The following is an 18,143-nucleotide window of genomic DNA, read 5'->3' on the forward strand; positions in this document are numbered from 1 at the left end:
GAACAGACAAATGTAACAAGGAAGCTATATAGAAAATTCCTGAATTGGAGGGAAAGTTATATTCCTGAATTTCTATGATGTTTCCAATTTTATGCTCTTAAACGAGAAGGGGTACTTTGTATCATAAACAATACTAAAATTAGAAAAATATGAAATACAAGCATACTGTCTTTTCTAACTGAAGGTGTTAGAAGGAGGTAGGACTTAACAGCAACAACAAAAAGTAATCTGTCAGACAGCTCTCAATTATTTATTAAGTACCGATTATATTCTGCAGAGTTAAGAAAGCAAGATGGCCAAGGACCAGGGGATCAGTAAAGTTCTGCTGGAGGGGGATCTGGGGTGGAACTTTACAAAGAGGTAGCAATCACTTTACCCATATTCACATAGGATGAGCAGTGTAAAGAAAGATAAAGAAAATACAATGCATAACCATGAATTCATCTGAAGCTTGTAGGAGAACATTTCAACTAATCACAGAAAGTGAAAACTGCTCAGGAATTTCACCATCATGGAAAAGAAACACTGGGGTAACCATCGAAGTTGGTAGCCAAATAATTCTATTTGCTTCTTAACTTAAAGAAAGGATTTTATAGAGTCCTTTTGAGTATCATGTGTATGACAGACAAACAACTATGCCACAGTGTTTACTTAGGCTTGCTCTTCTCCAAAGTCCACTCTGCAAAGAGATTAAAGAAAATATTATGTCTGCACAACCCTCTCCTCCCCTTCTTCCTACCACAGGCACACGGAGGGCACAGTTGTAGGTGTATGCACACAATCACACCCAAGCTCTGCATGATATGAGTCAATCTTCAGTGGAGTCTTTCTTCTCCACGAATGTCTGCTGTTCCACTTCTCCCTGACCTCCTTTCTCTGAACTACGATAACAGAAATTCCATAATTCACAAAGAAACAAAGATTCAAAAACACACCCCAAAGGCACTGGTGTACCCATCTAGATCCTTTCCCAAGACCCCCAAAACTTAACCCTTTGTGACTTCTACTCTAGTAGAAAAGTTTCAGAGTCTGATGCTAGACTTATGACCCAGACACCCAAAGAGATCTTAATCTTTATACTCCATGTATATTAGACATCAGGAATCTACTGATAAGTAGATGAGAAAGTTACCCAAATAAGTAATTCTGAATGAATATACTGATAAGGCTGACAATACAGTAACATGCAAGATCATAAAAAATGTTTATCCATACAGGTTAATTTTCAATTATAAAACTCACAAGGAAAGGAAAATGTCACTGAAAAACACATTCTCCAAACAGCTTGCAAATCACCCCTTCTCTCCTTGTTGTTGTCCCAGAAATATGGAGATATTAGACATAGTAGAATGTAACTTTAAGTCAAGAGTGGAGGCGGACAGGATTATGGTATAGATACTCACAAGATGTATGTACAAAAAAGATTCGTGTTTTTGGTAAGATGACGAGAAGAGAGAAAAGCAGACAGCAGAAGATGGCATTTAACCCTCTGTGATTTAGTCTCAGTTGATTTTTTCTAACTTCATCTCTGACCAATACCCTCAAGGAAAAGATATCTTGTCACACTGGCCTTTTTGCCATTTGTTGAACCAGGCTTGCACTTAATACCCCTTAGATTTCCCTTCCCACTGCCTTCTAACTTAAATAAGACTCCGTCACCCAGCTTACACAGCACTTCCTCTCTGTAGCCCTCACTGATGCTCACCTGTCAGTATTAACTGCTCTCATCTGTGTTTCCTGTGGTTCTTCCCACATTTTACCATCACAGAATGTCACGGCACACAATATACTGAAGTTATTAATAATTTAGGACTCCTGTGTGTATGGAGAATTTCTGAAAAGCAAAGACCTTGCATCTTCAATCTTAAGGAATCTTATAGACACACTAGGTATATGCCACATTTCTGGCATATACCTAGGCAAACATTTGGTCTCGATAGGTATCTGACTCTCTCTCCCTTCCACAGCTCCTTGAGCCTAATCCTTGCCCATTAGGACCTGGATCACTTAAGAGCTTCCAGTCTCCCAAATTCTAATCTCTTTCAATCCATCCCATATAATTTTTAGAAGAATCTTCCCCAAACACTATTCTCATCCTTTCATTCACATCAATTAAGAAGGAACAGAGAGCTACATTATTTAGTGTGGTAAACCCAAACCTTACCCCAATCCTCAAGAATATCATCAACCTGCAAGGACTTTATTTGGGATTGGTTTTAATCAATTTGGAGAAAAATAACATCCTAACCACACTGAGGCATCTAATCCATAAACATGATGTAGCTAACTACTGCTAGTGCTTATCTCTCTTTCCACATATATATGAATACATGTAGGCATATGTATATACACGTCTCTGTGTAGAGAGGAGATGTACATATATATATATATACGCATACATACATATATAATCTCTTTTTTGCCACTTCATAACTATTTATTGAGATTTAAAATTTTTGCCTAAAACAATACCTGATATCCTCAGAGATAATATTTAAGTTGAAATACCTGTGCGTTGGGGCTTCCCTGGTGGCTCCAATCAGCCTGCAAATCACCCCTTCTCTCCTTGTTGCTGTTCCAGAAATATGGAGATATTAGACATAGTGGGCCCTGGATCATGTGTTATTTGTCAAATGAGAGTTCTCCAGGCACAACCTCTGCCCACAGGGAAGTCATTTATTACTTCAGAGCCATAAGTGGAAAACTTAGATATGAGCTATTATCATAGAACACTGAATAGTATAGTCTAGCCAGTTAAAAATTGGGAGAATCACTCCATAGTGTGTACTAATTGTGCAACAGATAAAAAATGAAGACAGAGATGACAGAAATCAGTATGAATTCCAGTCATGAGTGAAGACTTCCTAGAGAATGTCACAGTCTTTAAAAGAGGACTCTGTCCAGGGAAGTGAAGCCAGGGAGAAAGTGGAGGAGAGAGGAAGGAGTCTCATTTTGGAGAGAGATGGAAGGTCATGGGTTGGCTGGCACCTGGAGACTACTCTGCCTTCACTAAGGCTAACTGCAGCAGAAGCAGTAGAACCATCTTGGACAATTCACCCTGGAGTTGGAAAGTTCTCATACTAGGTCAAAGCAGCACATTCTTGGAAGCTGAGCAATGAAAAGAGAAAAGTGGGAAGGACCCGGAGCCTCTTCCTTGAAAATCTTGTTTTACTCAATCAATGCATCAAAAATATAATGGGCTTCCCCAAGCAGCCTACTGCCACCCTTTAAATGGGGTACCTAGAGCTCATGTTACAAGCTATTTTTAATTAATTGATAGTTAGGCAACATCAGTACCCCCATTCGCTAAATGTTTTTTCAAACTGGTATTCTACATGTCATTCCTCAATTAATGTAATTGTCTTTCCAAAGAATTAAAAATACATGTGATGAAAATGAACTCACTCTTGAGTAAGATAACCATAATAGAACCCCTCTACTACTCTAACACATTCTCACATTACAGGCTCTCAGTAAACTGATCCTGATTTAATCAAAATAAGATATGATTCAAGTCCTGCAAACTCTATTCCTCATGTCTGTGTTTCCTTCTCTCCCTCCATCCTGGGTCCCGCATGTCTGATACCTAGTCTACATTTCATCATCACACTGAGTGAAACATTTTCCAGACTCAGTAACTCTCCAGTTTCATAGAGGTTCCCATGCAAAGCCCTAGCAGATAGAAAGCATTTTAAATCCACATACTTAGTGAATAAGACGGCCATTTTCATTTTTACATTTGTGTTATATTTAACACTAGCACTAATGAAGGTCTTCAGAAGTCCTCTGGTCAAAAGCTTCAAAATTATTCCTGTTCCTCATGGGTGCCCATCAATGACATCAAATTCTGGGTCGGGGCCCAAGACAACAACTGACTCAAACAGTTGATATCATTCTAATGGCACTTGTTTTCGGTAAAGTCAAAAATGCAAATAGAAGATCTTGTTAAAACTCGAAGTTCACTTAAGCAGTGTCTCGATTTACCACTGAGATGTCATCATCCAAAAGGGAGAAGCAATATTATTCATACTTTTCACCTGATTGAAAAAACGAAGTCAATAAGTTTTCAGGGTTCGGCTGCTTTTATTTTTTTTTTAATTTGTTTAGTCTACAGGACAATACCCTGGCACATCTGAGATTTTTCAGGGCAGTCAATATAATCTAAATTACAGAGTTGTTTGCTGAGTCCACAATCAGAAGCAAGCAGGGCAGCTCTGACCTGCGCTACCAGCTTCCCAGCCATTCCTGAGCCTCTGACAGGTACGGGGGGTGGAAGCAAGTACCCAGGGAGGCTGAGGGATGCGCAGGTAGAGGCAAGGAGCCATAATATGGCCAATCTCAGCATCTGGATGGTGTGGGCTCCTCGGCAGATCAACTGTGTCACATGACACAGGTAGGAGCACATCTGCTAAGGTGCAGTTCACTTTTGCTATCATAATGTCATTATTTGAAATATCAGCTGTGATTTTTATGATGAATGCCAGGGATTAAAAAAACAAAGCAGGCTTTGGCATAGAGGCAAAGCCTCTATAGAGCAAGAATGTCATACCACATTCTATACTAACTGTTTAACAAATCACACGTTATATTTTTCTGATTATAAAAGTAATACACACTTACTGTATAAAATTTGGAAAAAGTCTGGTAAGTAGAAAGTAGAAAAGATAAGGTAAGATCACTGGGTAAGTCCCAATTTTGTTATAACTTCTTTCCCGTTTTTCCCCCAAGAATATAGATTTTTTAATAGAACTAAATTATACTGTTTGTAGCATTCTTGTCCTGCTTCTCTTGTTTAATATTATATTCTCTAAAAGAGTAACTTTGGGACATAATAAAATCTATATTAACTTTAGCAATCTCTATCCTAACATTCTAAATCTTATTTTAAAAAGATCTAGAGAAATTACAGGCTGTGCTCCCCTGAAATCATGCGTCATCTCACCTGTTTGATATACTTGTAAACACTGCCCTATTCTTTGAATACAATAAATTCCAGATTGTTCAATCTTGCTTCCAAGGGCTGGTCAACCAAAGGGTGCATGCATGTGTGCTAAGCTGCTTCAGTTGTGTCCAGATCTTTGTGACCCTATGGACTGTAGCCTGCCAGGCTCCTCTGCCCATGGGATTCAACCAAAGGGTAGGATTCATTCATTCACTCATTTAACAAATTATTTTCTGAACATCTACTGTGTGCCAAATCCTTTGGTAGGCCCTCAGTTAGATGGTCTATAAAACTGATGAGTCTAGTTGAAATTTATTAAAGGGCTATTTGCTAGGTTTAAGTGACATTTTATAATATTAAACTAGGCCAAACAGAGCCAAGTTTGAGGGGCAGCTAATCAAAACTACCCTCTCAAATTAATCAACCTGACATCCACCTGAGCCAGGGTGGTCTAACTCCTGTTCCTTGAACCTGCCTTTCACCTGCCTTTCTGGGTCCTGCTCATCACGCCAAAGACCCCTACCTTTCTTTCTGCAGAACCACATTCTATTCAGGAAGCTCTTTTGAACAGTGACTATGAGCCTTATTCTCCAACTATTGCCACACCAACTGTGCAGAACCATCCACTCTTTAGACAACCTTAACTGCCCTTGTTCCTAAGTGGGGTGGTGGTAAGTATCCATGACAGGTGCCAGAGACTTGTTTCTTTTATTTCTCACAGCTACACACTCCATGTATCACTACTAATCACCTAAATATTCCTCCCACAAACTTCACGTGAATCCAGCTCTGAAAGGATTTTTCAGGAAAAATATTCTACCCTCTCAATTGCTGTAGGATATATAGATATAGGTATACATATGCACACACATGCACATGTATACCTATATCTATACATGTATTTACATATATGTATTTTATATTTATATATATATATATATGCCTTTTTTTCCTGTCCTGACTGATGGCCTTGGTTGCTTTCCTGCAGTAAGAGAACAGCTAAAGGACCTCCCTGGTGGTACAGTGAATAAAGAATCCACCCATCAATGCAGGGGACACAGGTTCAATCCCTGGTCCAGGAAGATTCCATGTGCTGTGGAGCAGCTAAACTTGTGCACCACAACTACTGAGCCCCCACTCTCTATCCACCTGCAGTGTGTCTCTAATGTACTCGTGAGTGCTGTGGACACAGTGAAGAGGGAAGAGAGGAGCTCGAGGGACATCGGGAAAGAGCCTGCTTCGGGGCTCCAGGACCAGCTCCACTTTCAGACTCTCAGCACGTCACCTGGCCTGTTCTTTCTCACCTTTCAGACTTTATTTCATATGTCATCTCCTCAAAAAGGCTTTACCTGCTCTAAGGCAGTCCCTTCACCCCTCCCACTCATCACTTTCTATAATATTACCCGGCCTGATTGTCTTTTGAGCACGTACTGTCACTGGAAATTCTATGTATTACTTATTTGCACACTAGTCACTTGTTGGCATCGCCTGACCAGAACCAGAAGTTCCTAACAGCTGGGAACATGCTGGTTTCATTCATTGTCATGTTCCCAGCAAGAGAATGGGAACTCAATAAATCTATACAGAATAAATAAATGAATCAGCCTTATCTGTTTCACTGCGTATACCTGTTGCCTTCCACTTCCCAAGGTGATTTGTAGGAAAGATCAAATAAGACCAGGTATGCCAAGGTGCTTTGAAAGGAAAGCCTCCACATAGGATGTGGTTATCATGCATGGAAAGGCGGCTCATGAAGCCCTGAGCACCTCAAGGGGCCTCCTTCTTGACCCTGCACAGTATGTGCCCCTCCTCGTTTCTCCACTCCTCCTAGACAGAGACTTGTCTGGAATCTAAAAATGCCACTCCACCCGGCAAACCATCCAAACAGAATGCAACCCAATAATTTATTATAAGGCGAGGCCTCTTAGTGAGCCTCAAATAGCAAGATGATACTAGTGGGACTCAAATAACAAGATGCTACTTACGAAGGCAGCGATCTGCCAGGAGGGCAAACCTAGAGGAAAAACTACAAAGATATTCCCTGCCCTAAGCCAGTGGGGTTCAATGAGCATGAACTGAGTGCCTGCAATATTCCAGGTCCTGGGCTCAGCCCTAAGAACAGAGAGGTAACGGAGATCATCACAGTGGAGAGGTGGACACAGATGTACAATTGAAAACCCAAAGTCAGTGAGGTGAATCTGGCATGAGGGCAGTCAGGGAAGGTTTTGTAGAGTGATTGATACCTAAACTGAACCTAAACAACACAGGAAAGAGGGCTAGGGACCAGTGGGCAGCCCAGGGTGAGGCACAGAATGGAAAGACCACGTGCTGCGTTCAAGGAGCTGCAAGTAGTGAACACATTGGGTATTTACTGGTGGAGTATCTGGTGCCTCAGGGGACGAGTCGGGGCAGAGGGGCTGGGAGATGTACCCAGAGAGGTGGGTGGTGGCGACTCCCTCACAGGTAGCAGATCAGAGCCGTTTCAAACACAAGGCCTGTGGAGGCCTTGTGGAGATGAGCCCACTCACTGGGGAGATGAGCCCAGCTCCTGGACCTCAGAGGGCCAGGCTTGCCTGGAAGCAGAAACAGGAGAAACGCAAAAAGTCAACCAAACTTCACTGTGCTGCAAGCAGGGAGGATGTGAGTCGGGAGGACCTAGGCTTGGGGAACTAGACAGAGACCCCAAGGGAAAATTCTTCCCACACGTGCTGGAGGACAAGGGCTGCCTATGTAGTTGATTTGGGGCTGCTGTGGAGCCCAGCTCTCGGCCATCTCGCCCTGGGATGGTGAGGCTTCCTAACCACCTGGCAGAGCTTTGCAGCGGCTGAGTTAGTGCTGAACAGAGGGAAGGGGAGAAAGAAGAACCGGTGTGATTTCCTGAGACTGAGCCAAAGTAGAATCTCCTGAGCCCTGAATGAAGGCAGCAGAAAGGAAGAGAAGGAAAAGGAGGGCCCTGGTATTTTGCATAAAATACGCAAGTCCCAAATTTGCTTACGATATAATATGATTCAGAGCATCAAAGGCAGGAAAACCAGAAAGAGAAAGAGAGGTGGATGGAAAGAGAGAGAGAGAATGATTGGGGTGGGACAAAGCAAGTAGAGAAAAAGCTTGTCCTTCCTTTCCCTTCTCAGCTGTCCTTACACTCAAGAAATCCCATACATTCAAGAAAAAAAGGGAGAGTCAGTTCTAGTTAGGAGGATGAATCTAGAGCCTGTTATACAGAATGAAGTAAGTTAGAAAGAGAAAAACAAATATTGTATATTAATGTACATATATGGAGTCTAGAAAAATGGTACCAATGAAGCTATTTGCAGAGCAGGAACAGAGTCAGAGCGGGGAAGGAGACTGTGGACAAATTGAGAGAGTAACATCAAAACATATACATTACCATATGTAAAATAGATAGCTATTTTACCATATGTAAAATAAGTTGCTGTATAATACAAGGGAGCTCATCTCGGTGAGTGACAACCTAGAGGGGTGGGATGGGATGTGGGGTGGGAGGTCCAGGAGGGAGGGGACATATGTATACTTATGGCTGATTCACACTGTTGTATGGCAGAAACAAACACAACTTTGTAAAGCAATTATCCTCCAACTAAATTAAAAAAAGAGAAAGAAAGAATAAAGGGAACGATATACCAGTGTCTCACTGGTGTATATGATATATTTTCAGGATCTCCCAGTGAGAATTGAAAATTTTATGTATTCATTTTGATGGTATCTGTAAGAAGAAAAATGTTCTCAAACCCAACACACCCCTCCCCAAATCAATCACTCCAACTTTGGCTTGGACCTGGAGACCCAGATGAAAGTCCCTATCTCATTAGCGTACATCCTCCTCTTCCCTTTCTCCCCACTACTTCCAGCTCCTCCAGCTTAAGGCAGAGAAAGGATCCTGGCAAGGTTAAACACAGCAGGTGGCTGAGCCTGACACAGAAATTCCTTGTCCTAAGGTTCATAACATATTAGTAATTGATCCCTTGGTAAGGTAGGGAGAACTAGGGCACCAAAAACTAGGATTACACTTCCATCGTCCATCCACGTCTCCATCTAAAACACAGACAAAGAGTTCAGCCTCTCTCATCGCCTTCTGCAACCCCACAACAAACAAGGTCTCCTTCCCTGAAGCCACCACAGTGTGTGGCAATCTTAAGAAGTAGCATTTTCTATTACTTGATTTCACTTTATCTTATTAAATACCTTTAGTATACCCCTTAATGTGTCTATATATCTTTTGCCTTCTTTTTAAGTGATTTATTGAATGGATTTGTCTTTCTTTTTAATTGAAGTAGAGTTAATTTCCAATGTTATATTAGTTTCAGGTATACAAAATAGTGATTCCATATTTTTATAGATTATGCAAAATACAAAGTTATAGTACAAAAAAAAAAGAAAGCATTTTCTGCCTGTCCTTTTCTGTATGTGCTTCTCATTGCCCCAACAGTCTGCCAACTCCTGGCTTACTATTACTGATGTATCCCAGTTTCTCCTGGGCAGTCTCCTACACACTGTGTGTGTGTACGCTAAGTCGCTTCGGTCATGTCCAACTCTTTGTGACCCCATGCACTATAGCCCGCCAGGCTCCTATGTCCGTGGGATCCTCCAGGCAAGAATACTGGAGTGGGTTGCCATTTCCTCCTCCAGGGGATCTTCCCAACACAGGGATAGCACTGCATCTTGCAGAATGAGCAGATGCAAAAGTTGGAGAGAAGGTATATTCCATCTACAAGAGAATGATTAAATAAAATATAGTACATTCATATCCAGTAAAACAGTTTTTTTGTTATTTTTATAACTTAGCTCTAAATACATTTACCTAGAAAGGATTTCAGGGTATATTGTTTCATTTTCTTAAGATAAAAATAAATCAAAGAAAAAAACATGTTAGGAGTGCCTTATATAAAATAAAACACACAAATTATCATTATGTGTATGTACAACTGTATAAACATATAGCAAAATGTTTGAACAGCACCCGCCCAACTAGGAACAGTGATTACCTCTGAAAAAGAAAAAGCAGACTTAGAGAGGAGTTATGGGGGCTTTTAAATTATCTGCAATGTTCACATTCTTTACAACCAAGAATGTATTTATGTATTGTGTAAGGAAAAATAACTTTTTGAAAATCTGAAATTATTATATGAGATTTTTTTCATCCTGTGAAAATTTGCTTTAATGCATTAAAGAACTCCTGGAAGGCAGTAGAACTAGTTCCCACTTGGGCATGGGTTTGTTTATCCTGCTTATCTCTAGTTAGAGCCAACAACGCTAATGATTCTGAATAGCACTGGCCACTCCTTGGCCATCCCAACCCCTCCCACCCACGGCTTCAACTATCACCTCTAAGTGGATGACTCCCAAATGTCTCTTTCTAGACACAGCTGCTCCCACGAGCTATAGTCCTGACTTTCCAAGTTCCTGCTGGATACAGCCAACACCCCAAGTATAAAACCAGACTCCCGTCCTCCCTTCTCTCCTTAACTCAATTCTTCTGCCTAACTTCCTCCTTCCTATTAACTGGCACCTCCTGCTGCTGCTAAGTCACTTCAGTCGTGTCCAACTCTGTGCGACCCCATAGATGGAAGCCCATCAGGCTCCGCTGTCCCTGGGATTCTCCAGGCAAGAATACTGGAGTGGGTTGCCATTTCCTTCTCCAACCTCCTACTTCCCAGGAATTTGGAAAGGAAACTTCCCAGTTATCACTAGTTCTCTTCATCCACACACCCACCTAGTTATTTGTCATATTCTGGTGATTTTTCTAAAAATTTTTTCCAAACTGTTAGCCACTGACACCACCCCCTGGTCATACCCTTTCCATTCATCATCTGGACTAGCGGAATCTCCTTCTAAATGGTCTCCTTATAAATTGGGAGACTGAGACTGACACATACACACTACTATATATAAAATAAATAACTAATAAGGACCTACTTATAGCACAGGGAATTCTACCCAATATTCTGTAATGATCTATATGGGAAAAGAATCTAAAAGGAGGGGATATATGTATATGTATAACTGATTCACTTTATTGTATACCTAAAACTAACATGATATTGTAAGTCAATTATACTCCAACAAAAATTTTAAAATAAATAAATGGTCTCCTTGTCCCTTTGATCCATCTGCTAGATGCCCAACTTCCCATTTGGTGAAGGCCTAACATTCCAGACTGTTGAGGTCATTTTGAGCCTCCGTTCCATCACCTATTGTATTAGCTATTTTGCCAACTTTGAGTCATCTGCAAATTTGGAAATAAGGTTTTTTGCCTTCATCCAAGTCTGACAAAAATGTTAAACGAAGTTGAGCCAAAGAAAAGCCTCTGGACTTCAGATATCTTTCCAAGGGAACCTAGAACTTATCACTGGAGGAAAGACAGCAATTTAAAAAAAAAGTCTCAGACACCTTTCATAAACCATCTCATTTAAACCTTACAACAAATCCTGGTACTGAGTATTGTTATCTTAATTTTAGAGGTTTAAAACTGAGGTTGAGAATGGCTAGGTACTTTTGTGAAAAGCTTACAGCTATTAAGTGATAGAGTTTTGATTCTTACACAAATTTGGGTTGATTGCACAGATTATAGTTTTTCTGCCACACAGTTAGAAATTTTCATGGATCCTCCGCTTCTAATAGATACAGCACACACCTCTTAACCTACTTTAAGGGACTTTCACAGTCTAGCTTCAAACCTACCTTTGTAACAGTAAAGACTATACCATGTGTCAAACACATGGTATAATGTGTTATATGCTTTATTTATGCATAATTTATTTATTATGCATATAATGTTTTATATGTTTTATTTCATTTAATTCATGTCAAACCTATGAGGTAGGCACCACAATTAACTCCATTTTACTGATTCAGAAGCTGATGAATAGTGAGATTAAAAATAGCTTAATCTGTAAAAAAAATAAATAGCTTAATCTGTAAATTAAAAACTAACTCAATTAAAAAAAAAAAGATCTATTAAGGTTACCCAGCTAGTAAACAGCAAAGCTAGATTTCAAACTAGGGTCTGCCTGACTAGAGAAATACTTAGGAGGTAGAACAGACAGGAAGTTCAATTCATACCATCAATCAACATGTGTTTATGGAGCACTTTTGTCACAGGCTGAATATTGTGCTGGAGCTAGAGATCACAGAAGTGAACCCTGCCCCTGGCTTCATGAATGCTCAGTCTCTTCAATGATGTCTGACTCTTTGCGGCCCCATGGACTGTAGCCCACCAGGCTACAGTTTGCCTGTATGCTAAATCGTGTCCGACTCTTTGTGACTCTATGGACCATAGCCCGCCAGGCTCCTCTGTCCATGGGATTCTCCAGGCAAGAATACTGGAGTGGGTTGCCGTGTCCTCCTCTGGGGGATCTTCCCCACCCAGGGATCAAACCCACGTCTCTTATGTCTCCTGCATTGGCATGAGGGTTCTTTACCACTAGTGCCACCTGGGAAGACCCTGCCTTCGTGGAGCACAGGATTTATTGGGAAAGACAGACATGGAAATGGAAGGTAGCAGAGTGTAGTGAATACTGGGAGGAAGAAGCTCAGAAGGTAGGGGTGGGGGTGTGCTTGGAGAGCTGAGGTTCCTAGTCTTGTTAACTGAATCTATAAAGATTCTGTCCACTGTGATGGGGAATGTGGGAGAAATAGGTCTGGGAAAAGACTGAGTTCAATTTGAGACATGGGTTTTGGGGAGATGTCTCACAGGCAGCTGGATGTGCAGGTCTGGAGCTTAGGAGTGGGGCATGGATCACAGAGAGATCTGGAATCATTGATGAAACTCATGGAGGTGGATATATTCGAAGGATCCACAATATGTTTGTAAGACAAACAAGGAGTAAGAAGACCTCAGAGGAGATGCTGCTCACCTGGCCAACTAGCACACTCCCGTGAACCAGACTTCTAAGGATGGTTTTATCTCTTCCCAAGCAGAAACACCTTCCCATCATTTTCATCAAGCCATACCCAGCTTCCTTCAAGCCCTTGCTCTGCTCCAGAAAATTCCAGCCCAGAGCTCCCTCTCCTGGACTCAAGCCACTTAACAGCTGGCCAGGGACTCAGCCATTTCTTGGTAAGGATAAAGAAAATTTCAGGTATTTGTGCCCTCTCTCCCTGACTGTACTGAAAGATCTTTGATGGCTAATCTCGGGTATGACATTAGGAATGCAGTCAGTATGCTCTTTACAGAACCAATTTAAAAAGCATAATGAAGCAATAGCAAAGCATTTATGTGAACCAGATTCTCCAGATGAACCTGAATGGCTTTCTCGATACAGCAGCAACCACATCCTGGGCACTCTCCCAAGCTTCCACCTGAGTCCCTGCACTGAACAGAGCTGGTCAAGGTGAGCACACCCTGCCTCTCCTTGGTCCTTCTAGTTTATGCCTTAGAATATGCCCCTTCTTCAGTCCCAGCAGCCCTTGCTTCCAGAACTCTTCCAGTTGAAAAGAAATTTCTTCAGAAGGGAAGAAACAAGGATGAAGATGTTTTGCTTGAGAAAACGTAAGGAGCAGCAACCGAAGCCTCTTTCCCATAAGTCAAGTCACAGAGTTTAACCAACCCCCTTAAAACAAAATATTGTCTAAAATTAAAAGATGCTTGCTCCTTGGAAGAAAAGCTGTGACAAACCTAGACAGTGTACTAAAAAGCAGAGACATTACTCTACCAACAAAAATCCATCTAGTCAAAGCTATGGTTTTTCCAGTAGTCATGTATGGATGTGAGAGTTGGACCATAAAGAAGGCTGAGTGCCAAAGAATTGATGCTTTGGAAATGTGGTGCTGGAGAAGACTCTTGAGTCCCCTGGACTGCGAGGAGATCAAACCAGTCAACCCTAAAGGAAATCAATCGTGAATATTCATTGGAAGGACTGATGTTGAAGCTGAAGCTCCAATACTTTGGCCACCTGATGCGAAGAGCTGACTCACTGGAAAAGACCCTGATGCTGGGCAAGATTAAAGGCAGGAGGAGAAGGGAACAATAGAGGATGAGATGATTGGATGGAATCACTGACTCGATGGACATGAGTCTGAGCAAGCTCCGGGAGATGGTGAAGGACAGGGAAGCCTAGCATGCTGCAGTCCAGGGGATCACAAAGAGTCGGACACGACTGAGCAACTGAACAACAACAACAAACTGTCTAATTTTACAATTTAGAAATGATTCCTCATTCATGATGTTTTATAATATCCTTCTATAAATAAGCAAATGTCTGAAATACTGAGTAAGGGGGAGAGTTAGTAACATCTTGTTTCATAAATTAAGAGATTATCAGATTCTCACCTTCATCATCACCTGGCTCAGGTAAGCTCAGGTGGGCAGTAGCCATAGGGATCTTGCTCACCAGCATCCCCCATCAGGCAGCATAGTGCTTGAGCCATGGGAGTGACTCAGAAGGACTGCTGAATGGATGAGACAATGTTGAGTGGATAAGACAATAAGATTGGGAAAAAACAAAACTGTAGAAAAACAAGGAGACAGGGAAGGAGTGGTGACATAGAAGTAGCAAGAGTGTGAAGAAGACTGAGTTGAAGAAACAACCAACCACCTCCTTACATCTCAGGCTCAGATTCTCCTCAACTTCTCCACAAAGATACGCACGCAGTAGCTAAATCGTTGGGTCAGTTTCTCACTCCTAAAGCTGTCAAATGCACATTTACAGTACTCACCATTTAATATTTTTGTTTTGTAACCACTTTCTCTCTTCCCTTCTATATGCCTTAGGAACATTTTTTTTTTTTAACTTTTCACCTAAACGAAGACTTGACATTGAATTTGACTCCTACTAGACTCTAAGCTTGTCTTTCAGGTTTGCTGCCTTGCTACTTAGAATCCCGTATCAAACCAGAAAAGGAGACTGAGGTCTACATGGTGTCTGGAATCATTATGAACAGTGCCTAACCCTCTAGCGGTAGTTTCAATTCTGCCTAGTCTATGATGAGTGCAAAGAAACAAGAGTGTCCCAGTTTAAAAAAAAAAAACAAAGATCGAATTTTCACTTCACAGGAAGAGCCCCAGTGAACTAAGCTACTGTCGACATTTCATTGTCCTTACTCTCTCCCACAGCAACAGGGCCTCCAGCTCCTCACCATTTTTAAGCTGCCCCTGTCACTCTCAGGACAGCACAGGAGGTCTCCAGGAATTCAATCTATGCACACTCAGGGGCAGCATGCTAATTTTAATGTCAGTCTTTGATGACCATAGCTAAAATAAATCTAACTTTAAAGAAAAACCCAACAAAATAAAATCTAAGTAGGTCCTAGATGAATCTCTACTTTACAGACAGAATTCATTAACACAATGATAATTAACTGCCACAACAAGACTGAAAACATGGTTTAATGATGGGAAACTTGTTAATATAACATACCAGTAGGTCAAATGTGAAAAAAAAGCACACAGTCATCTCAAAGATGACCTTTTAGCTTTTGATAAATTCAACTCTTTTCATTAAAAAAAAAAAAAAATCTATGAATATAAAACTCCTTCCTCAAACTATTTTTAACCAAAAGCAACATCATAATTACTAGTGAACATGAAAAGCATTTCTATTAAAATCAGGAATAAAATTAAAGGTCTATCATCCTCCCTTTTAGTTATTTATGTTCAAATTTCTGGTTTAAAAGAAACAATTATTTGTAGACAACACAACTCTTTACCTAGAAAGTTCAGGAAAATCAGCTAAAAAATTAAGCTGATTAAATAAAAATATAAAACTTATTTTAAAATAAGTAAGAAATATATGATTCACTGGAGTAGGAAATGGCAACTCACCCCAGAATTCTTGACTATAAAATTCTATGGACAGAGGAGCCTGGTGGGCTACAGTCCACTCGGTTGCAAGAGTTGGACAGGACTGAGCATGCATGCATACACATATGATTTACACGACGGTTACTACAAACCTCAGCAAGAGATATAAAAACATTTGAGTAAATTAAGAAACATACCAGTATGGAAAGACTAAATATATAAACCTATTAATTCTTCCTAAATTAATATATAAGTTTGCCTGTATGCTAAGTCGTGTCTGACTCTTTGTGACTCTATGGACTATAGCCTGCCAGGCTCCTCTGTCCATGGGATTCTCCAGGCAAGAATACTGGAGTGGGTTGCCATACCCTCCTCCAGGGGATCTTTTTGACCCAGGGATTGAACCCACATCTCTTATGTCTCCTGCATTGGCAAGTGGGTTCTTTACTACCAGCACCACCTGGGAGGCCCAATATATAGGTTTATTATAATCCTAATTAGAATATCAACAGATATTGAACATTTTGACAAAGTGTTTCAAAACTTAATTTATAAGAATAAGCAAGGAAAATAAGAAAAATTTTAATAATTATAATGAGAATTCAGTGTGCAATTAATGTTATAAGGCTAAAATATTAAATAACCAAAACAGTGTGGTACTCATTAAAGAATTTACAAATAGATATCTTAGGCCTGAAATTGACTTTAGAATATACAAAATAAGATCAGGAATAATCTAGGATAATCCAATAGGTATAGTATTTAAGGTAATTATATATGAAATATAAATATATATATGAGGAAATAAATACATTATGAAGGAAAATTAAGTATTTAGAAAACAGATAGGTCTTCAACTCATAATATGAACAACAACAAAAAACTAATTTCAAATGAAAAGCTGAACATAAGTAAAAGCCTAAAGACCTAAGGAGAAAAAAAAAAAACAGTTAATCACAGAAAGGAGTAAAGAATACAAATTGAAAAGCCGTGGAAGTAATCTCCAGGGAGAACAGAGACCTATCTGGCCATATGGAAAATTTTCTGCACATTAAGACACACGATAAACATTTCAAAAATATGATACTTCATTAATATATATACAGAGTAACCCATAGTAGGATAAACATAATTTGCTTAATTATGATTTATAAAGTTAGGTGAAAAGTTATAAAATGTGAAAACATGATCTCAATTTGGGAAAAAAGAAAATAAACCCAGAAAGCCATGAACCAAATGTTAGTAAGAACTCTAAATGGTAGGAGTGCAGGTGATTTTGGACTTCTTTGCTGTGCCTTTCTCTGTTTCCCAAATTAGCCAAAATTAACTTGCATTGTATTATACTCAGGAAAAAATGCTAGTTGAGAAAAACAGCATCAAATGACAATGATACGTTACAGTCTTCATTCATTAAGACGTCTCAAATAAATGGACAAAGTATGTGATTAAATAATTAACCAAGAGAAAGCACACTGATGAGATATCAATGTTTTTTATCTCTAGTAATCAAAGAAATGCACATTCAAACTATGAAGTACCAAGTCTGGTATCTCTCTTTGACATCCCACTGGAAAGACTACTCTAGCACATCATTAGTTGAAGTGCAAACTGTTGTAACCTTTTTGGAAAGCATTTTGCCAGTATGTATCTGGAACCTTTAAAAAAGTTCTTCACTTTGACCTAGTAATTTCACTTCTAGGACTCTGTGCTAAAGAAAGAATTAGAGACCTAGGCAATGAAGAGTTACTTAAATAGAAAAAACTGGGGATCAACAACTGAATGCCCAAAAAGGGGGGAATCAGTAAACCCTCCGTGGGAAAACATGACAGATGAGATTCAGACACTGAAATCAAGATTTAAAAACACTTAATGGAGTGGAAACATCTTAATGATAGAATGTTAGGCAAAGAGGCAGGATTGAAAATTGTGTATTAGGTATCTATGCTGCCTGCTAAGTTGCTTCAGTCGTGTCTGACACTGCAACCCCAAGGACTGTTACCTGCCAGGCTCTTCTATCCACGGGATTCTCCAGGCAAGAATACTGGAGCGGGTTGCCATTTCCTTCTCCAATTAGGTATCTATACTACGGTCTTAATTTTGCTCGAAACAAGCAGAAGTTCCAGTTCTACTGCTCCCCAGCCAGGTGACTTGGTCAAATCTTTGTCTCTGAGAAGACGTTTCTCCAACTCTTAAAAGTGACAGGGGAACATTTGGATTTCTCAATTTTCACTGTTGCAAGACACAGCATATAATAAAAATGTAACAAACAAATCATAAACAGATGCATAACACCTGCATTAATAATTAAAAGATAGAATTTTAGTTGTTAAAATGGCTTTGGATTAAAAATCCTTTTTTAATTAATTTTTTATTTTAAGTATAGTTGACTTACAATTTTAGTTTCAGATGTACAACATAATGACTCAATATTTTTAGAGATTA

General features: G+C 40.0%; 1 protein-coding gene across 3 annotated transcripts in view; it reads right to left on the reverse strand.

The window, feature by feature from the left end:
• PLCE1 (phospholipase C epsilon 1) overlaps positions 1–18,143 on the reverse strand; it is a 359,604-nt gene that overhangs the window by 331,518 nt on the left and 9,943 nt on the right. The window lies entirely within an intron of this gene.

This window comes from Giraffa tippelskirchi, chromosome 2 (assembly GCF_054371585.1).
Source record: "Giraffa tippelskirchi isolate mGirTip1 chromosome 2, T2T-mGirTip1v1.2.pri, whole genome shotgun sequence".
Classification (NCBI taxonomy): domain Eukaryota; kingdom Metazoa; phylum Chordata; class Mammalia; order Artiodactyla; family Giraffidae; genus Giraffa; species Giraffa tippelskirchi.